The 20,942-nt window shown below is 39.6% G+C and overlaps 1 pseudogene; it reads left to right on the top strand.

Moving 5' to 3' along the window:
* Positions 1 to 679: 679 nt before the first annotated feature.
* LOC103716893 lies at positions 680 to 20,275 on the top strand (annotated as a pseudogene).
* The last annotated feature ends 667 nt before the right edge of the window (positions 20,276 to 20,942 follow it).

Below are 20,942 nucleotides of genomic sequence, written 5' to 3' on the forward strand. Positions count from 1 at the left end.
TCATGCTATAGTGTCTTCTAGTGCATATAGATTATGGACTGGATCTGCTCTTATATCATTTTTAACAACTCAGGATCTCATTCAAAATGACTAGCTAGGAGGTATTATTTAGGTTTCTTGGACTTGTATAAGTATTTAAGATCTATTCAGTAAATAATCGATGTGAGACTAAATACATGTCTGTATGGATTCTTGTATAGTATAGACATATATACTAAACGAAGTAAATTACTTGGGTGCTGGTACGCATGCACTAGAACTAAGAATGGTGTATCTTCTTCTTGTTGTTTGTTTGCTTTTTTTTTTTTTTTTTTTTTTTTTTTTAATATGAACCACCCAAGAACCAATCTCTGGTTTTCTCGAGATTCTGAAACGGCGTGGAGCAGTGGAAGGTCGTGGTCTGTTGCGCTGTCATCACTTTGCGGGCGACCGCTTCTTACGGGAGATGGGGCTTCTTGATTAGGCGACAAGAGAGCTGAACGAATTAATGGGACGAGTCCAAAAGCTACGCGTACAATCGGCGACGATCTAACAGGCCAATCCGAGTCCATTTCTTGTCCTGATCGAACCGATTAGCCACCCGACCGGACCAAATCCCCACTGATCCGCACCCGGGCGTTGGCCCCTGGAGGTCGAGTCGCGCCTCGCCAGGGAGCTCCCCACCCGCTTCTTGGGTACGAGAGCCGTGGTCTTTTTTATTCCTCGCTCCGTTGCTCGCCCCATCCTCCCCTGTTCCGAACGCCTAGGATGGCAATGGCGGTGGACTCCGCCGGCGATCCCGCGAAGGACGAGGTGTCTGCGGCGTCGATTCCGTCGGTTCCCAAATCTTCGGCGAGCTCGGAGGATGAGATCCGTGCCGTCGCCCGCAAGTTCGCCGACCAGCCCGTCCAGAACCCCGACTCCGGCGTCTGGGCCGTCCTCACCGCTATCTCGAAGAACGCCCGCCAGCGACCCCAGGTATTCCTTCTCACTCTTCCCCGTTCCCTTTTCGCTAAGAACTCCTCGAATCTTGACCCTTATCCTAACCCTAGCCGTATTCTCTCTGCTGTACCCCGGCATTGTGCTGCGCAGGTACGGGTGCATTAGAACTAGGAGTGCTGTATCTTTTTTGTTCGTAAGTTACCCAAGAACCAATCTTTGGTTTTCTCAAGATTCTGAAACGGGGTGGAATAGTTTAAAGTCGTAGTCCTTTTATTTAAAATTATAAGAGGTTTGGGGGTCATGCTATAGCCGTTAAAACTCTCAGCCACCGGATTTTCCAACTTTCTTCACGTTACTTGTTGAGAAATAGCAATCAATCATGTAATTTGGTAGTAAATTTAGGATCGATCATTCATATTCTGAAGCGACATATCTACTATTTGCTCGGCTGTTGGCTGTTTTGACCTTATCCTACAATCTTTTTTATACCATGTGCTTGGGGACCGACCTCATATAAATCTTTGCTTCTGAAGGGTTGCATCTTTTCGCATATTCTTTTCTGACACTTTGCATAACTTGCACTGCGAACTTCTTTTGTCCACGTCGATTGTTTCCGAGTTTGATAAACGAAGTCTGATATTTCAGTTTGATCAAGGTGCATCCTTTGTTCCTCGTTGCACATGAACATATCATCCTGATTGGTTCTTTGTATTTCTTCCGACTAATGCAACTCTTTGGCTTGTACAGATGCTTGTTTCTCACTTGATCTTTCTTAGTTTTATGACATGTTCATCAAAGAACTATGCTTTAAAATTCTGCACTATATTCTTGTTATCTCTTGACAACTGTTGCTGATGGAGATAGTTTATACAAGGGAATTAATATTCATTTGAGTGCGGATGAGCATTGCCTGGGCCGATGTGTAGAGGATGCACATTTCCAGATTGGAGCAATTGCTGTTAGCGCAAATCATTGCAGAATTCTTAGGGACAGAGTAGCTGCTGCAGATGGAGAGCTGGATCCCAATTTGTCTGTGCCGGTTTTCCTAAAAGACACAAGGTTGTATTTATAAATGATTCCTCAGATGATTGTATGTATATAAACTGTTTTGTCCTAGCTTTTCAGCACGAACGGGACATATCTCAACTGGACAAAGCTAAGAAAACGTTCTCCACAAGCTAGACTTCAGCATGGGGATATAATATCTTTTATTGCTCCTCCACATAATGGTAATATACGAGAACTTTTTTCTCATAGAAGTTGCATTTGTTAGTCTGCCTTCTATTATGTCATAGTAGTGGCAACTTTTATTAGAGCTCTGTGAGCTGATATTGATGATCAAAAAGATATTTTTACTTAAATACAATATCACATGTTGTGTTGCTCCTGATCTTGAAACTAAATACTATTTATTTGTCTTTGCTAATCAGGAGATAGAGGGTGTGTATACCAATATGCCCAGCAGTTTTATGTTTCTGGGGTAACTGTAGTCTTCCATGCAATATGCCTTTACTAATCTTTATGTTAATTACAAGGAAAAAAAAATGCAACACACTGATGGTAATGTGGTGGATATTCAGGATGCATATATGCAAAATCATCCCTTTTTTCTTTCATTGAATTGTTCTTGTGAAACATGGATATGACCAATTATTATAGAGAGAGATTTTGTCAAGATTAGACATTTATAAGGCATACAATGGGTTTCATACTTTGACAATCGATTTTGAGCATCCTGATGCAATCCTAAAAGATTTCTAGCTAATGGGCTGATCATATTGGAGGAAGATTACATAGAGAGGAGGGAGGAGAAAATAGAAGTTACTTGCATTTTGTCATAAAAAGTATAATTGCAGTATAGTTAGATTTCTACTAAATTGTACATTGCCACTTTATATCAACTCCACCAAGCTTTGCTAGGACTGCTCTCCCACTCTCTTACCCTTTCTTACCATTTTCATTTTTTTTTCTTGAGAAGGTTAGGAAGGGTTATGTAGCTTGTCCCGCTCAAACAACACAAGACCACATATGGAAAAAGAAATGCATACACACACTTGCATATTTGTAATTGGGGTTGGTTGTCCATCAAAGCGTTGAAACGGCTTAGGTGGGGCCAATCAATGGCCCCCCTGTATGGCACAGGCAGGGACCTAAGCAAATAGGCAGCCGCCTAGGGAGGAAATGCCTGAAACACTGCAAAAGATACATATGATGCTTATATATTGTGAAAATCCTCTTAAATAAACCCCGTCTGCATCATGTATGGCACGTTAAATCTATTTCTTGCATTCATTGAGTGAATGAGAAGGAAATAGAAGCGGTACAGCTTGCTGGTTGCAAGGCACCAGCAATTCAGTGCCTAGGCCTGACTAAGAAGTAGAAGGATCGAAAATATAAAAAGAAGAATCAACTAGACAAGGAAAGAAGGGAAGGGAGAAAGAGAACACTAGGAAGAATCAGAATAGGAAGAATAAGAAGAATCAGCATAGGAAGAATAAGTAAGAAGTGACATACCTAGCACATTTGGCAGTTGCTGCTGTCACCTCCGCCTTTCGGGTGCTGCTACTTGGCCCAATTGGTGGCTGTTGCTGTCATCTCTGCCATCTGCCATTGTTGTGGCTCCGCCTGTGGCCATTAATTCCCTCTCCCATCAATGCTTGGTTCATTGTTACACTGCTGATTGGGTTGGTGGTTGGAGTAGGGAAACCAAGAGGCAGACAACCTAACAAGGGAGACTTGCAATATAAGGGAAAATGTGTAAGAATTTGAAAATGAGGATAATACTAAGCGGTTTGGGCCTAGGCAGCCCATCTATTTAATGCGTCTTTATTATCCTAGAGATGATCAAAAGCACAACTAATTTAATTCGGTGGAATTGGTTACTTGTAATTGTACTTTAAAAACAGTTGGTTATTTGGGAAAAGAAATCATAACTTAAAGCTATTCACATGTAAAAATTTTGTGATCATATCCTTTGATAAAACCTTACCCCAAATGGTTCTTGGGATCAACCTACTGATGCTGGTCAAATGTAAGCAGTATGAATCATGACCATCTGGACATCAGATTGTTAGTCACTCAAGAATGTAATCCTTAAGGAATCATGATGTTATTTCTTACCATTTTTTTTTGGTATTTATGGGATCATGCAAAACCAATTTGAACACTTGAGATAAATATTTTGTGTATAGTCACATCTATTCCTAAAATGAAAAATATGATGGATTCCATGCTAAACATTTGTATTTCCATCCATAATCGAGCCTAGCCACCGAGGGCGCTTCGCATGAGTACTATATGTAATACCATCACAAAGCAAATTTGTGCTCAGTCGAAAGACCACATGTAAATTCTTGCATCGAGAATGACACATACGGACATTGTTATTCATTTGGTGGATTCTTAACACTGACCATTTGGTGAGAGACAGACTGGTTGGTCAATATGAGATCCTTCTTTAATGGGTCATGGAATAACCACTAATGTGGTTGTACACTTTCCACAGTTGCAGTCATATGCCTCTGACCTTATGGATTGCTGAGAATTGCAGGTATTACTGCAATAATATCGTAATCTGCTTTGAAACTAACTGTTTAATTACTTCAGTCGTCACAAACAATAGACTTTTTTCCTACTCATGTTCAATGTCTCTCATATAACATGTGAAGCATCCGCATGAATGAAAAATATGACATTAAAAAGTATGGTCATTTCATCAATAATGTGAACAGCTTTTAGGCCGCTCAATTCCACCACTAGAACTGCAAACAAGCCGAGCCAAGCTGAGTAGTAGACTGCTTAGGCTCCGCTTGCTATATGAATGGGCTGAGCTCAAGCTGAGCTTGAGGAGCTTAACAGAAGGTGATCAAACTCGGCTTAGATATCACACAAGTGGCGCTTGAACAAGCTTCTTGCAGAGCCAATTGAAGCTTTTATTTATTTTTGCATGCCTTAACTGTTCAGTCTCGGCCTGTTTATTAGCCGAACTTTTGTAATCTATTTGAGCCTGTCTTGTTTCCTAGAGCCCAGACAACTCTATAGGGTGCCAATATTGAGCTGTTCGCGAACACCTTGGATCTTGTGCAGCCCTATCCCACAGATAATAATATAATGTGATTGTAGGCCTTGTATCCTTTCTTTCAGGCATTTGCAAATTAAACAATAGGCGTTCTTTTGCCGGTATGGGTGCTAATGTATTGATACATTTTTAGGCGACAACTGGATTGCTTATATATTTGATAAAAATACATGCTGATTTAGAATAGTGTCATCTTACTAAACTGCTAACCTTATGCATGAAATTGATATGATCTTCATCCCCCATTTATACTAAACTTTAATTTTTTCGGTTTTCACCTTGCTGACCTTTTCCTATAGGAGTCAGTGAACATAGTGTCCATGATCAAACCCTTCAAAAATGTGGCAGTTATAGTCTATTCTAATATTCAGCCCATATTCTGGAGTGTTTTGCATGAGGATTATGTCATTCCTCTCCGCATCACTCTCTCTGCTTTAATTACTGTTGCTTGTCAACTAGATGAAAGACTTAGTTCAGTTTCTGAGCAGAGAAATAAGCAAAGTGCACCTCCCATAATTAAGTTTGTAATTGTCAAATTGCATAAATAATAAAAAATTTTGAATCAAATTTGGAGGATAATAGCTGTCCAATCTACTTGTGCATCCCACAATGAGATCACAACCAACTACAATACCTCTCACATGCATTGCAAATGTCAAACTCCAGTGTGCTTAGAATGTACTATATAGCAAAATTATGATGCCCTCCCAAAGTTGCTCACTAGTGTTCCATCGTTTTTTGGCATTGATGCAATGTTGGATTTTTTTTAGATGATGGTGGCTGTTAGCTATCTGACTTCACTAATGTATATTTGTATCTTCTACAATGCCATTGGCTTTTGTTGATTTCAGTATCCTGTATATGGCTACCCTTGTTTTATGTTGTTTCTGTTCTTCATGCAGAATGATTATATGGGACCTTTTTAACTTGTTTAATATTGTGCCCTTTTTTTTTTCTTTATATGTTTTTCAGATAACTCTTATGCATTTGTATATCGAGAAGTGCAAAAATCCACTTCCTTAGCAAATGGTGCAGTTCTGAAAAGGAAGTCAGGTATATATTAATGCATCTCGTGTACCCATAAAATATGCATATTTAATGGTCATTGACGCTTTGTTTATTGTCTAGTTCACATGCCCTAGAGGTCAGCAAATTTGAAAATGTCATACTCATGCACTGGGATTTGTACATGACAAAGGTAGTACATGTGGACTATATTCAAAACACATCCATCCATCCATCCATCCTTTCCCTCCCACATTTGTCGCCTCCCCTTGTCTCCTCCCCCCTCCCCTTGTCTCCTCCTCCTCTACTGCTCCAGTGTCTACTCCCGAGGGAGGAACAAGCTTCTGAGGGGGAAGTCATGGAAGATAGAGGAGGATAGGGGCAGCAAAGAATGGGATGTCTTCTTTTCTGATGTCCATATCTGATGGATTTGGCTACTTTTAAGGCCCACCCCTATGATTAAAATTAGTAGTAGATTCTTTCCTCTCAACTCTTAAGAGAAGCATTATCCCTCATGCGGACATATAACACATGCTTGTGCACCCACCCACCCACCTGAATATACCTATACATAGATATGCACACATAAATATAGCATGAAATCACATTCACACACACTTTTGTTCAAAGTTAGCCGAACCGGTACTGAGACCCATGCCGGTCAGCTATTGGTTTGGTATGGTACCGGTTAGGTATGGTTCCGGTTCGGTACGGGGTGGGTGGTTCACCTGGTTCAATATACCATGATTCAAACTTTTTAAAGAGGTCGGGCCCAAACTGGTTCAAACCGGTGCGACTCAGTTCACACCGATTCCGCTTCGAACCACCTGATTCGGGGCGGTTGAGGGAGGATTTCGAAATTTAGGAACTAGATGGTTCAGGGTAGTTTATGGAGGATTTCGAAATTTAGGGCAGAACTGAGCCGGTTTTCCGCTGTTTTGGTTTGGTACGGGGTGAACCGAGTGATTCGGCCTGGTTGGGCAGACCTTGCCTGTGTTAGCTGTGCCCTCATGCTATTTCTCCATTGACTCTATCCATACCCAATGTGGTAAGATGAGAAGAAAAGGGGATTTTCCATAGTAATATCAAGAGTTTTTTTCTTGTTAACTTTAATTCTTTATCTGACAATGGGTCATAGTAATATCAAGAGCTCTTTTCTTGCCAACTAAGTGCCCCTTGCCATGAATAAATTCAGCCTCTAGTGAATGATGTTGATTGTGGTGAGTCAAAAAAATCTGGGGCATCTTGAAGTTTTATTTAGTAGGTCCTTTGCCATACCCAAGTTGGTCCGTGTTCTCACATGAGATGTGGGGGGTGGTGGGATGGTTGTCTTAAGCCTAATATACATTGTTAACCGTTTTCCTATCAGCCTCAACTTTTGGGTTAATTAGTTAGTTAACATGGTATTATAGCTCAAGTTTGTTGGAGGTCAGGAGTTCAGGTTAGCTTATCTGTTTGGTAAAATGGTCAAGTTCAGGTTTGGTTTTTTGACCCATTTAATAAAAAGGTCGTGGATTGCAAATTAATGAATGCTTTTGCTGGTGTCTTTTGGTCTTGACCTTTTGTTTTGTCTCTTCTGTTTTTGTTTTACATATATTATATTTACATGCGTATATTAATAATCTTAAGTACTTTTTTGTTTTGTTGTTTTTTCTAAATATCTGAATTTGTTTGGCAAAAATCTGTTCCTTCTGAATTCCAAATATGCCCCTATTTGAGTTGCTCTAGAACACCAAACTTGCGATTATGTTTGCGTTCGTTGAGCTTAATTTGGTCTCACCTCTAACCTCTAATATATCTCATTTCATATATGTAATCCTGAAGAGGATGTTGTTGTTGAAAGCAAGAGGCTGAAAGGCATTGGCATTGGTGCACCTGATGGCCCAATTTCACTAGATGATTTTCGAAGTCTTCAACGATCTAACACGGTATCTATCATAGAGAATTATAATAACTCTAGCTATAATCAGGAGCGTATGGGGATGATATTCTGTTTGAAATGGTTGCTTTTTAAAATATATGCAGGAGCTCAGGCAGCAATTGGAATCTCATGTTCTTACAATTGAGACCTTGCATAGTGAACATCGCGCATCCATTGTTCGACATGAAAATGTATGTTTTTTCATGGTTTTCTATCTCCTTAGGACTTTTCCTTTCATTCATATACACAATTTTGTGCTTCAGAATTACTATAGTTTATCGATATTCTCTGATCTTTCCCTCGTTAATTTTAATTTAATATAAGCTGCACATGTCTTAGAAGCTGAATTTAGTCATGTTAAAACAGACTTGGCATCTCATATGAATGCTGACTGACATGAAAATTTCCTGGTACTTGTGCTATGAATGGGGCAGTATACAGTTTTATTATTCAGATGGTTTTTTCTTACATGGCACATGTTCATCAAATCTTGAATTTTAAATGGACAAATCTTGTCTTGGAGTTCAATTAAAAATAATATTTCTCCCCAGAACTTGTCATTCCATTTATTGTGTGATTTGTATTAAGCCTACTCTGAACTTGATTTGGTAGCTATATATGGATGCTTTCTAACCTTCTGCTTCACATCGAGATCAAGTCTCTAGACATTGTTTTGGTACGTTGAAAAGTTATGACAATAAATTAGTAATGAGCATTGCTAAACTGCGTTGACACATATATTTCAAGGACTTATTAGGGGTGGCAATCGGGTCGGGTCGGACATAAATGAGTCGGGTCAAATACAGGGCGGGTCAGAAAATCATAAACCTGAACCCGACCTGTTTATTAAACAGGTCAGAAATTATAACCTGAACCCGACCCGTTTATGAAATAAGTAACCCGACCCGACTCGTTTAACCCGTTTAAATTGTTTAGTCCGTACATGAAGTAGACGCCGAACGGAAGGCACGGAGGGAGCCGCATCCAGGGACCCTTTCGTCGAGGGACCGGAGGAGGGCGAGGGCAGCGCACGGCGGCGGGGGCACCGGCGACGCGGAGGCGGAAGACCTTGGTGCAGTCCTAGAGGGAAAGCAAAGCAAAGGATTCGGGAAGCGTGTGGGAGAGAGAGTAGAAAGGAGGAGAGGAAGAAGAAGGGAGGGCAAGGAAGGAGCCGAGGGTAAAAGGGTGGGAGAGGAGGGAGGGGAGGTCGGAGGGGAGGAACTCAGCGAAGGAGGGGGGTAGGAGGCGAGCATAGAGGGCGGCGGCGAGGGAGGGGGGAGGCAGACCAGGGTGGCGGAGGACGGAGGGAGGTGGTGCACGTGGACGGGGTGGACGAGGACGGACGGCGATTGGAAGCGGGCGTAGGAAAGGCCGGCGAAAAGGTTGAGGGAGGCCGTGCAGTCGCAGCTCGCACCACTGTCCGCAGCGGTGGTCCACCATGCGGAGCTGCTTGTCTTCTTGGTCGGCCCCGGGTATGGTGTCCTGCGTGTAGGTGAGACAATCCTCCATGGTAGGTGAGTGATGCGAGGCGACGAGAGTCACGAGATGGGTGGCGTGGAGGCCCGAGGAACCAGTCGTAGGCCTATAGGGGCTTTCATTTCAGACTTTCAGTCACATCGTCTTAATTCTTGAAGGCTTGAGGAGGGTAGCCCATAGGCTGCCTGTGGAGTGTGGAGAGCTTAAAAAAAAAAAGCATGGCAGAGAGAAGATGGTACTACGCGATGGTTTGCGTGTATTTATGACCTGCTCTCACCGACCCTTTTAAACTCGGCATTTATGGACTGGCCTTCTCTGACTTGGTTCATCGTGCCGACGCTATCACGACATTAGGTGGCCATAGCCATAATTAGCATCCATACCCTGTAGCTTTTACTTTCCCGTAGCCATGACCCTGAATCCGTAGCCATGACCCTGAATCCGACCCATATATTAAACGGGTTAGACGGGTCAAACATTTAAAATATGTATCTGACCCAATTAATAAACAGGTTAAACAGGTCGACCTGTTTACGACCCGAACCTATTTAGGCCAAATCCAAACCTGTTTATGGCGGGTCGAACACGGGTCGGGTTGGCGGGTCGGGTCATATTTTGCCACCCCTAGGACTTATGCATCTAAATGTAGTTGAGAGATATCTTGTATGCATGTCTGCCCCTGTACCCTGCTGCCCCACCTTTCCCTTCTTTCTTTTCGTTGGATTACAAAAAATACTAGGGAAGGAACATTAAAAAAAAAGTTAGAGAATTGAATCTCCCAGAGAAGCTGTCTGAAGATTCTTTCATCCGCCAAAATAGGTGAAAATAGTTATTACCTCAAGGCACCATTGAAAGAGGTCATCTATTGCACCTCTTGAAGCAAGAAAGACTTCTGCATCATTGTAGCCGCAGAACAAAATTCATGAAGCATTCTTTGATGGGAAGATCCAAAGATATGTATCTAGCCAAAAATGAATTTTTTTGCCATTTTCAATCAGGAAATTGATACCAGAAGGAAATGGATTGCCAACTTTGTAAAACCTTTTACATATGTGGGAAGGCAATGTGATTGATTTACTAGATTCCACCCAAAATCCTTCTTTGCCAAAAGAAACTAATTCTTGCTTTTTCTAAGAAGGGATTATCAATATCATCATCATGTAGTCTCTACCTCGTCTTAAGTGGGATAGATTCACAACCAAAGAGTTTAACCTTAAGAATGCTTGAAACTTTTTCTTTGCACATGTAGTAGCAATTTTGCTCTGAGGAATTAAATTATAGACTATGAAGAAGTCTTATAGATTTGATGGTGATGAAATTGACTATGGTGTGGTTCCCTCATAGTTTTACTTGGAAGCTTGGCATGAGGCTTAATGACATCCATCATGAAGTGATACTTGTTAATTTTATCTTTTTTATTGCTGATACATATTATTTTCTTACTTTATTGATTTAACATTAAGTTTGTTGAGGGGAAACATACATTTTTGTTTTGCTGAGGCAGAAGCCCCTTGATATGGATTCAAGCTAGATTAAGATTGGCAAATCCCCTAGGCGGCTCTAGGTGTCGACCCCTTAAATGCCTTGGTGGAATACCTAGGTGGCTAGGCATGATCTTGGGTGAAAAGAGAAATTATTATAAATAAATAAAATTGTTAGTTTTCATGTTTAATTCCTAAAATTAATAAAACACATCAAAGAACATTTTATTGATTAAGGTTTTCTATACCAACCCATGCTACCATGTGCTTTATCAACCTGATAAGGTATGAGTGATGTTTGGGGTGTAATATATTATTGTACCAACACATGGTATTAGCCACGGTCTCACCTCTAGTAGCACACGAAGCCTTTTGCAGCACACCATTTGTCTGAACCAGGGTGCATTATGTCGACCCGAATTGTACCAGTAAGCTATCCATATGAGACCTGGTACCAAGATTGAAAACCTTGATATTGATAAACAATAAGTTTATCGACTACTAAATTATGCAACATCGAAATCTTTAATTAATTATTGTAGTTTTGCTTGATCATTTTTGTATTAAGTGATGTAAAGATCCTTAGAAACATAACATGTTTAAGCATCAAATAGCATCTAAGAGGACATGTTATTGATGGACTCAACTTATTTCTCTCACGAATAAATATTTTTCTAGAGAATTAGTGAAAATTTAATATTTTCATAAATTAACAAACAAGGTGCTTGCCTAAGACATAGGGTTGGAAATGGACTCGAGTCGCCTCGAGGCCCGTTGGGCCAAGCCGGCTTTGGATCAAGCCTTGGGCTAGGCCCGAGACCGTTTGGGTCAAGCTTGGGCTTAAAAATAGGGCCTGAATAAATCTTGAGATAAGCTCGAGCGAGTGCTTGGCTTGGCCTAGGCTCGACCTCAAGCCCGAGCTTGGACCTAGCACGAATTTATTAGATTTTCTAGCAGGGGTCATTCAAATCGGGCTAAACATTTTGGGCCAATTGAGCCAAAGATTTTGGGTCTATCGGGCCAATTTGGGTCAAGAATTTTGGGTCTGTCGGGCCAATTTGAGTCGGACCCAACCTTTCCCAATGGGCTTATTTGGGGTGGCCTGATTGGGCTTCGACTGAACCAGGATATGGAAAGAAATTTTGGGCCTAAGCTTGAAGCGAAGCCCCAAAGAAATTTCCAGATTGGGCTTAGGTAGGAATGTGGCCTAGGTTGGCCTGATTCCAACATCCCGAGATAAAGATAGTCCTTGGGCAACAAGGCACCTACCTAGGCACCAATCTAGGCACTTGAGCAGCAGCCTCGTTTGAACGCTTGGAATGCGCTAGGTGCCTATGCAGTTGGGTTGTCCAAGTGCCTAGGTGGGACTATTTGGTGCCTAAGTGTTCCCCCATGACAACTTTGGGCTAGAAAGGTCGGATATCTTTGAGCTCTTAAAAATGATGATCAAGTATTAAAAAGTGTTTGCTGCAAGCATTTTTTAATATTTTTTTTTTGCTTAAATATGTTGCTACCGATGGAACATCTGAAATAAGAAAAAATTTTGCCCAACTTTTAATTGGAGGATCACGTTCAGTGTTTCCCTACATCACAGTAATAATATGTCCACATGCTAGCAGATTCATGACATGCATGATCTTTTTCTGTTGATTAAAAGTCGCATTTTGCAATCCCCATGCTATATAAAATATTGGTTCTTTCTTGGACATTGAGTTCCATGCACATGGTTTTCATTTCTGACCTTCATCTACTTCAAACATTTTTTTTTTTTGATCTTTTTCCTGTCTTTTGGAGGGTTGCTCAATAATAATGACCAAGTAACTATTGCTACTTCCTCTCTCATCAAAATGAGACTCGACATTTTAACTCTCCGGTACATGTTTTCTTATTAATGAAATTTGACTTTGCAGGAAATGAAAGAGCTAAAGGAGACTGTATCAAATTCTTTTCTTGATCAAATTAAAGAGCTGCAGCAGGTGTTAGATGAGAAGCAGAAAGAACTAGATATGCTTAACCCATTGTCAGCTGAACTACGGAATTCAGTAAAAGATCTTAATGAAAGACTTAGTGCATCCATGCAATCACGAGTTGATGCTGATGAGATAATTCAGAGGTAAAAGAATTACACTTTCATATTTTATGTAACACAATAGGTCACCAGTTTTTCAATGCAGATTTAAATTGTTATGCTTGGCTGCTTTATTTTTTGCCACAGTTCCTATGTGCATGAGCATCACTGTTTGTTATCTTCCATCCATGTTATGCTTATGTATTTTTATGCAACATTTCCAGACACATGCTTAGGGCAGGATGGAATGGGGTTGCTGTCTTGTGTATTTGTATATCAATTTCCAGTTGAGACTTTAAATGAATGTCATCCTTAAAAAGGAGGTCCAGGCAATATTTAAGGGAATATGATTGAATATGCTAATACATTTTGTAAGCACTATTGGTTTAGTATTATGTAGTTAATCATGCACCAATGCTTCTGTCACCAGTTTCTTGTTGTGGACCATTTTATTTACACTCCAATTTTACTGTAAAATGACTAATGTCACACACCTAAGTAATTTACCCCCTTTTTTGTTTCCTGATTGGTTAGAGGTTTTTTTTTTTTTTGGCTGTTTATTAACTTGGACAATTTACTATATAATTATTTGATTTTTTTATATCCATCAGTTCAGAAATTTGGCCCACTATGCAGCGATTATTGGCTTATCTATTATTTCTGTAGCATATATATTAAGTAGGGGTTGTAGTGCAAATAGGACAGTTAGGAGCGGTTTGCATTCATTGTTCAAATTACCTAAATACCATAGCTTTTATTCCTATTAGTCCAAAGAGTGAGAGTTTTCTTGTAATTTAACCAACTTGTTAAATGCACCCAAAAGAATTAGTTACACAGGCTAATGATGACACGATCGGTGTGCTACGAGAATAACCTTATTGCTTGCAAGTGCATTGGAATATTGGAAGGGTACTTAGGTAAATCTGGTGAGAATGAGCCTTGGCACGAAGATAAGGTTGCTCCACTGTGATCTAGTTGTCATGGGTTTGAAACATAGAAACAATATCTCTGCATTTGGAGGCAAGGCTGCGTTCCATATCTTATGTTTCTAGGATAGTAGCCTTATATAAAATATTCTATGGCTTTTAGATTTGAAATTTTGAAGGAAAAGCCTAATTGCCATCTTAGAAATATGGAGCCAAATGCTGGGTAGCTGTGAGAGTCTCTTGGATACGGTGATTGAATTGACTAATTTATGAATTAAGGGGTTAATATGTTAAGGTGGAACAAACACCTCTCATTAGGTCCTAGTGACTATTGAACAGTACTCTCCGCAATTAAACATGATGGCTGGAACATATTTTTTCCTAAGTCATTTTTTAAAAACCTTGGGGACATGTTTTGATTTTGTTGTGCTAATTGTTTTTCTTGGTTGTGTATTCCCGTACTAAGCTTCTCTTACAACTTTCTTTTTTTATTTTCTTTTTCTGGCTGAAGCAAAGATGTAAAGGCTCTCACTTTTTCTTGTAGTCAGAAAGCAACAATATCTGAACTTGAGTCTCGGCTAGACGAAGAAAGAAACTTGAGAAGGGAGGAGCGAGAAAAGGCTGCTGCAGACCTAAAATTTGCATTACAGAAAGCTCACTCAGAGGCTCAAGAGGAAATTAAACGGCAGGCTGATGTTTACATAAGACAACATAGAGAGCAGCAGGAAGTTATTAGTAAGCTTCAGGTCTGTAAATTATTCTAGTAACTTTTACTTCTATGTGATCGTAAAACAATATGTAGTGACATCAGTGAAAATATTATATTTTCATTTATAAATAGTTACTATTTTTTCCTCTATACATACTCAGGAATCAGAAAAAGAAAGTCGTTTGCTTGTGGAAACACTAAGATCGAAACGGGTAACTGTGTTGCCTCATTCTTTTTTTTAGCTAAACTGACATCTTATCTTGTTTATGGCACTGTTTCCAGTAGCTTGTGCTGTAATTATTTGCCTCTCTTAAAAGGAAGATGCTAGGGAAAGCCTTGTGATGTCCGAGAAAAAAGTTAGGCAACTGGAAGTCCAGGTTCAGGATGAACAACTAGCTTTCGCTAACAGTAGAAAGGTATGCTAAGCTGCATTAAACTTTTGTTTTATAATTAGATTTGGAAAGAAGCATGAGAAATTTGATGAGTGATACTACTTCAACACTCCAATTAACTTTAATTAGTAATAAAAGAATAAATTTCATTGATTGAAAATTAGGAAATAAGACAACATTTACCCCTTCCTGTGTCCACTAGGCATTACTTGAGCCTTGTCCTGATAGCAGTCCTGTTCACTTGAGTGGCTGAAATATCTTTTTATTGTTATTGTAGCAATATCTACTGTCAAGGAAAGTCTTATGTTCATTTATGCACTGCTGTTGTTGAACAGAAATCAGAAATGCTGGAGTCTGAATTGAAAAGACTGCAGAAGGAACTTGAAAGTGAAAAGGTAGAAATAGTATTCTTTTTGTAAATATATTCTTGTGTAAGGATTCCGGTGGTACGGAGTTTTCTTTGTTTACTGATTCAACTAAGAATTTGTTTCATGGGTTGAATTAATTTTGCATGGTAGATACTGTCCATTTTATGTAAATTTTGCTGTTCAAGGTTCATTTCAAAGAAATAATGCATCATGTATGCATGCAGAAACAATGGGGTGCATTTAATACACACTTGTCTGTTTTGTCATCGAGTGGTCGTGGTGTCGCTAAGGAGCAGAGCAAGCAGGTTATATCTGTTTCTTATTAGATGATTTGATCATCCAATGCAGAGAACATGCTCTTAATGCTGTAAAATGTGCAGCATCTGTTCTGATGTGATATAGTGAGCCATGGTCCATGTATTGCGGTGACTCTTGGATGGGATGTGTGGTGTGCACTACTCTGGATTATCAAATTGTTCACTTAGCAAAAGAGCAACACCAGTCCAGTAGTCTTTCACATTATGTGACTATAATTGGTTGTGACTCATCTGTTTTTGGATGTCTGTGACAATTTAGCATTATGAACAACCGCTTATGATGAAATAACACAAAAATATAATACATTAATTATAAAACATAGAGTCAGAAAATTAGCATATCTACATCGGTCTCTTGAACCATCAAAAGAGATCAACAAAGACAAAGACACTCAGAAAAAAAGGAACAATACATTCTTCTCTTTTAGCATTGAAATGGATCATACACATAAATATAATAAAAAAGAAACAAACTTTATTAAAAAAAATCAAGAAATTAAAACATGAAAGATGCTTTCTTTTCCAAGGTTTGTTGCTGAAATATTAGAAAAAAAGGTGAAAAATGGACCATCAATGGAGATTGGAAATTCGAAGTTAAAATACACAGAAGACGAACCAGAAAAATACAAGAAATTGGAAAGAAAAATCTGACTTCACTAATGGAGATTCCTTTCGACATTCCTTCTTTAGTCATATATTCTTATATATACCTTCCATGACTTTGCATGACCCACAACTGTGGCATGCACCGTTGTTCATAATAGCCCCATACAAAGTTTTCATCTTCATAGAATGTCTTTTCATGAATGGGACATAATTGGGAAATTTACCTATCAAAACTGTGTTCTGTCAGAATCTTAAAACATAGCATATGGTTGCACTTTCAGCTGGATCCCACTAGAGGTAAATTCAAAGATATACATACATGGGAAAAATTGCCTCCTGCTATTCTTGTTCCACCCATAGTCTCATATGTGTCGCTACAAGCACTTTTATCTTTTTCCTGCTTTTGTTTATCATCTTTACGATGTTTTTTTCAGCTGTACCATATAAATATAGATGCGTGTGTAACATGAAGATAAGAATCATAGCCATAATCTACAAGCTCCACTTTTTGATCCTTTTTTGCTGCATTCTTTAAGGGCTATATGTGCTATCAGGTCTTCCCATCCTTGTCTGACCATACTGTACTTTCGAGTAAGTCCTTACAGGATCCTTCTTGGATCTTTATTTCACATGCTGATACCATGTGTAGTTCTGCAGATGGCCTAATTAATCATGTCCCATGGTTGATACTATCATGTTTAGGAGGTAATATCAAGGTCAATTTTTCAAGTCTTGGTATTGGATCATGCCTTGGTACCTTACTTATGTGGTATTGATATGCCCCCATCGTGACACATGATACACTGTTGGAGTCGGCACAACACCTATACCATGTGTTGTTATGGTGGCATACTGAGCCTTCATACTACTATCCCAGTAATGTACTATGTTGGTACGGTACACCATGTATCACCTTGTACGTTTGGTTTACACTGTCTATGTATTTTCATTCTATATACTATATATCATTTCTTTTGGCTATTTAAATTATGGGCTGCATGGTCTGGACTTTTGGATCTTATAGATTCTTGTCTATATCCATTTTTATCCGTCATCTATCGTGTCTGACTGGTGAACCATAGGACACCAGTCGTCTTCTGCACACCAGTTGTGATCTAAGTAAAGATTACCATCTCAAATTGGTGGTTTTAAATATCTAGACCTTGCTTCCCTCAAAAAGAATAGCTAGATCTTGGTCATAGTTGGGATGTAACCATGTAAGTAGTTACCTATTTTTTTGTGAATTTCATGTATATCAAGTTTCCAAAATCCCATTTCCTAAATTTATAACTGCAATATAATTTTTACCTGAAGCAGATTTCTTTTTGCTTTAGGTGAGCTAGCATTCATGATTTCTTTAATGAAGCATTTCATGCCTCTGATCTTGTACTACTATATGCCACTACAAACTTGATATCTTTATATTTAATGCCTGATACTCTAGTTATATTGGTCATTTGCTGCTTTCCTCGTGTATACTGAGATGGGTTCTTTTTAAGCTGTATCATGATATATTACAAGTTGGGTAACCTTAAGGCTTACATGCATTTCCCTTCTGTATCTGAGAATTCTGTATGCTGTTGTTAGCAGGTGGCCCGAGAAGAAGCATGGGCAAAGGTCTCAGCTCTTGAGCTTGAAATAGCTGCTGCAATTCGTGATCTTTCTAATGAGAAACAAAGGTTCCAAGGAGCCAGGGAAAGAATAATTCTGCGGTAAGCATAGAAAACATTTTTGTTAAAGAAAAATTGGATGCAGATTTTAAAACAAAATGTTCTGCACAATAGTCTGAAAGTGGAACATTTTGTTTTGAAATCTGCATCCAATTTTGCGCATTCAAACAAAACAAAACAAGATGATAAGTTACATAATATACTTGCCGAAATACTGCTTAGTTCATATCACTTTATCAAAATATTTTATTGTATGGACTTAAAACATAATGGACGCAATCTCCAAAGGGGAGTCTCTATTGTCTTATTATTCGTATATGGTCTGCTGAACCACAATTGGTATATCTAAAACCTGTCTAATAATATATGGAATTTGATATATGATGAGGTCATATTGATCTTGCCCATTATTTTGCATGCTACGGCAATCATGTTCTTGAGTGAAACCAGCTGCTCGTACGGACTGTGATAGTTTGACATATAGCACTCATGGCTTTTAGATATATTTTTTTTATAGGTAGTTCAGTTCATATTAACCATGCCTCGACATTGTTTGCTGTATGATCTGCCTAGTCACTGGTAGCAATTTTTAAATCGTTGATTATCATATAAGTTAAAGAAAAGCCATCTTTTGTTGGATGGACCTGTGCTATCACTTTTTTTCTGTGTGAATTGGAGTCTACCTCACTATAGAATGGTTTGGTCTTGTAATATACTCTACGTGCATTTTATTTTAATTTTTGGGGTGATAGAAATGATTGGCTAGAAAATGATATTTTTCTTCTCTTGGGTATATTTAAATATCAAATGAGGCATTATGATAAGTGCATTAGTTTTTCCTTTTCATATTAAGAAATTGTACTGCTGATTACATTTGGATTTTTTCTTGCTTGTGAAGATTATGTTAGTTCCTCTATAGCCCACTTGTGGCTAACGTTCTGGAAGACCTTATTGCTTGTACCCGGGAAAAAAAAAAGGAAGACCCTATTGCGTAGGATATTTGGAATGTTCCCTATATACTAAATTACATTGTTTCTTCTGTATATAATCTGCTTATGGCTGACATCCAGGGAAACCCAATTGCGTTCCTTCTATTCGACAACTGAGGAAATTACTGCATTGTTTGCGAAACAGCAGGAACAGCTGAAGGCAATGCAGAAGGCTTTGGAAGATGAGGAGAACTATGAGGATGCATCAATAGGCATTGATCTTAATGAACCAGCAGCGAGAAATGTAAATGTGGCTTCCGTCAGCGGAAGAGAAGCAGCTCAACGGAGCCACAATGCAGGAGAAGCTTCTGGTGCTTCTCCAAAGAATGCCCAAGCCATGACAGACAGTTCTGGTGATGATACCAGCACTACGGAGAAGCATGACTGTGACCTGGGAAGCCAAGATGGCAATACCCAAGACTTAGAATGCACAAGCACAGATAGATTGGTTAAAGGATTTGGTTCAGACATTGATGGTGTCGGCGCAGCAGTGGTTCCTGATGGGGAGCCTACAGACACTGAGCGAGTTCTTGGGACAGAAAGCCAAGCTGGTGATACATGCTTTGATGAACGAAACACTGCTTTGCAAAAATGCAGGTAATCTGGGAGGCGAGACAATGCAGCTTGATGATGAAGCCCAGGTCCAAGAAAATGTGGAACCTGCTGGGAAGCTTGAAGGCCTAACTGCTGGTTTCTCTCAGTCAAGACTGGAAGATACAAAGACTGGTACAATCCAGACCGCTGATCTTTTGGCCTCTGAAGTTGCTGGTAGCTGGGCAGCGAGCACAGCCCCTTCTGTCAATGGAGAGAACGAGTCCCCATGGAGCATTGGTGATCCTGGTGCTGGTGCCGAAGACAATGCAACTGCCACCACCACTACCACACTTCTACCCTGCTCGGATGGTCAGGCAGCAGGGAGTCAGAGCAATGGTGTTAATGCTGTCCCTAAACTGAGCAAGGAACAACGGTTGCTGAATGCCATGATTGCAATGGTTGCACCTGATTTCAGGCAACATTTCCAGGGTGGCAGAGGGGGGGAGAAGAATGAGTCCATGTCTGATGCAGAAACCGAGGGTAGCAACAATAGTGATACATCTGATGGTGATGGTACGGAAGATGATTCGGAGAATGATGCTGCAAACGATGACAATGAAGTGATGATTGAAGATTCCAGTGGGTGAGTAAAATGGAGATGAGCCAATGACCAAGGTAGACATGGTTCAGGAAGTTCTTTTTGATTGTAGATATGTGAATCAATTTTCTCATATATTTTAGTAGTATGTAGATGTCAGAAGGAAAGATTATTTTCATGCTATGAAGAGATATTGTTCATGCTTTGAGTGGTTTATATTGGCTTGCCTGATGTGCCTAACCATTGGAAGCGAAAAATGGCCGTATAAGCTGCAATTACCAGGTGATAATATAATTCTGGATCGTACCAGTAGATTTGTTGGCTGCTCAGATATGTAACAGCTGACCTAAGTTCATTTCTTTGAGCCCAAGAGGAATATCACTTAATTCTTTGATCGATCACAGGCTGCATCAATCGACTTAATGTTCTATTTTTCAAACCCTTTTTTTAAAAAAAGTATGTAGCTAGTAGCTGCTTTAGGAGGGGTCGAGCGCGCGCGCGCGAGTTCACTCGCCATTGATCTCGGTAAGAAGTGCTTTAGGGACTAAATTTGGTAGCTTCTCTGTAGGCACGCAGCTCTTGGTAGGTCATGCAAAGTTCCACAATCCGTAACAAGGGAGGGTGAACTCCAAATTATATCCAGAACTATCAAGTCGGGGAGCAGCAAATGAATCTGAAAAATTTCCATGTAGGGGAACGTGTTTTTTGCCCTATCTGTTGCTCTTCTCACAATCTTCCATCCACCTTTTGAATCTAAGCGGTGCCTTGGAATGTTTTAAGCTAATATTACCCGGGCCGAAAATAGAAGTACATGGATTGAATGTCTGTCTGACGATATTACTTGGATGCTAAAATTTATATTTATTTTCTATGGATATGAATA

Source organism: Phoenix dactylifera, chromosome 5, assembly GCF_009389715.1.
Source record: "Phoenix dactylifera cultivar Barhee BC4 chromosome 5, palm_55x_up_171113_PBpolish2nd_filt_p, whole genome shotgun sequence".
In the NCBI taxonomy this organism is placed as follows: domain Eukaryota; kingdom Viridiplantae; phylum Streptophyta; class Magnoliopsida; order Arecales; family Arecaceae; genus Phoenix; species Phoenix dactylifera.